This window comes from Galeopterus variegatus, unplaced genomic scaffold (genome assembly GCF_000696425.1).
Source record: "Galeopterus variegatus unplaced genomic scaffold, G_variegatus-3.0.2 Scaffold2086, whole genome shotgun sequence".
Lineage (NCBI taxonomy): Eukaryota > Metazoa > Chordata > Mammalia > Dermoptera > Cynocephalidae > Galeopterus > Galeopterus variegatus.
The window spans coordinates 263,382-265,085 of record NW_007728197.1 but is presented as its reverse complement, the minus strand read 5'-3'; the positions used below and the strand labels follow the sequence as shown (position 1 = coordinate 265,085).

At 37.6% G+C, this 1,704-nt stretch overlaps 1 protein-coding gene across 1 annotated transcript in view; it reads left to right on the top strand.

The window, feature by feature from the left end:
- Window positions 1–1,704, top strand: part of GAD2 (glutamate decarboxylase 2 (pancreatic islets and brain, 65kDa)) — an 82,042-nt gene that overhangs the window by 48,429 nt on the left and 31,909 nt on the right. The window lies entirely within an intron of this gene.

The following is a 1,704-nucleotide window of genomic DNA, read 5'->3' as shown; positions in this document are numbered from 1 at the left end:
TTGCAAATGGCAGTATTTCATTCGTTTTTATAGCTGAGTAATATTCCATTGTGTATATATCAGGACCAGAGCAAGGTGTTTTAGCCTGATCTAAGGAGAGGTTGAACATCAGCACTTTAAGTGATGCCCCCAGGCAAGGCTGTGAAGTGTGGGGAGAAATGTAGGGAGTGAGATGCTCTCTAGGGCTCTTTTCCCCAACCCAACCACTCTACCTTCCATCCCCTAGTCTCTAAGAAGCCCCCCAAGGGTGGGTTGCTCTGAGTCTGAGTCTGCATCCTTCTCACCAAATGTACCTGTAATGCCCTCTATTCCATTCCAGCCCGCCAAACGAATTAATAGTAACTTGTCCGTTACCATTGCTTAGGTCATTGCATTTGAACTGCCTTTCTCTGGAAAACAGCTTTACCCAAATCGGTGGTTCTCAGTGCTTTGAGGTTTAATGTCTGCTTTATATTCCAACTATTTTGTCATATATCCTTTATCAGCCTGAAATGAAAATTGTAGAAAATATAACTTACCTAGTTGCTGTACAATGTCCAAATTATTTCAAAAAATAAAGATATGTTAAAGAAGCAATTTTCAATAAAATAACATATTTCAATATGTTAATGAAGTAGGCCAATGCTTGCTGTGAGTCTGGACTCACAGGGACAGCTACAAATCTACCATTGAGCTAGCAACCAATATCAAAACTCCACTCACTGCTCACTAAATGCCATCCCCCAACCATTTGTTGTGACAACCACCNTCAAAACTCCACTCACTGCTCACTAAATGCCATCCCCCAACCATTTGTTGTGACAACCACCCTTCCCATAAGGTATTTTTCCAAATTGTCTTTTCAAAACCTGGATCAATGACCCTGATATGAAAAGTGTAGCCATTTTAGCAAACTCAAGAGAACTATTTTGGTTTAAAGAATATTTCACTGTCTCACAGTGCCACGTGACTACTCTGTCCTCTGTTTTTTCCCCAAAGTGTTAAAATAAGAATGTCACACTGCATTAAAACAACCTCAACAATTAAAGCTAACATTTTTTGAATGCTTACCACATGTCAAGCCCTTTTAAAATTATTTAGTATTTATTAACTTATTTAATCCTCATAACTCAGTAACTAATATTATTTTCCATGGATATTAGGCACAGGAAGTTAAGTAACTTAACTAAGATCACACATCTAGCCACATCTAGGTTCTTGTACAAATCAATTCCTCTGATTATCATCATGGTAAGCAAAACACTATTTGTGTTTTTTTTTTTTAATTTTAGGAAAGAAACATTTCATAGGTAAAAGAATGTTTCTTTCTCTGATGCCTTCATATCTAAAGGTTTGAAATTCGAACTCATGAGTTTTTGGCCTGCTTTATGCTTTTAGCACTTGGAATGTAATTAGGCAGTTTTTTGACTTAATGGTTTCATTCAAATATTTCAGAATGGATTTTCTCTTCTTGGCATTTCATCTATATGTAAAATTGCAGGTTCATTCATTAGAAGACTTGGAATAAAAATGTTTTTCTGCACTCTCCTTTCATTGCCAAATGTCTTGCTCCAAATCAGGCTTGTTTTAACTAAATTAAGAGGATGACTTAAAAAGCAGTCTCTGTGCAGAGTAGAGGGACATTGTGGCAGTTCTACAGCACAGTGTGGTGAGGAGTCTCCCAAACGTGCCAGAAATGACAGCCATGCTTCATTCGGGAAGGTA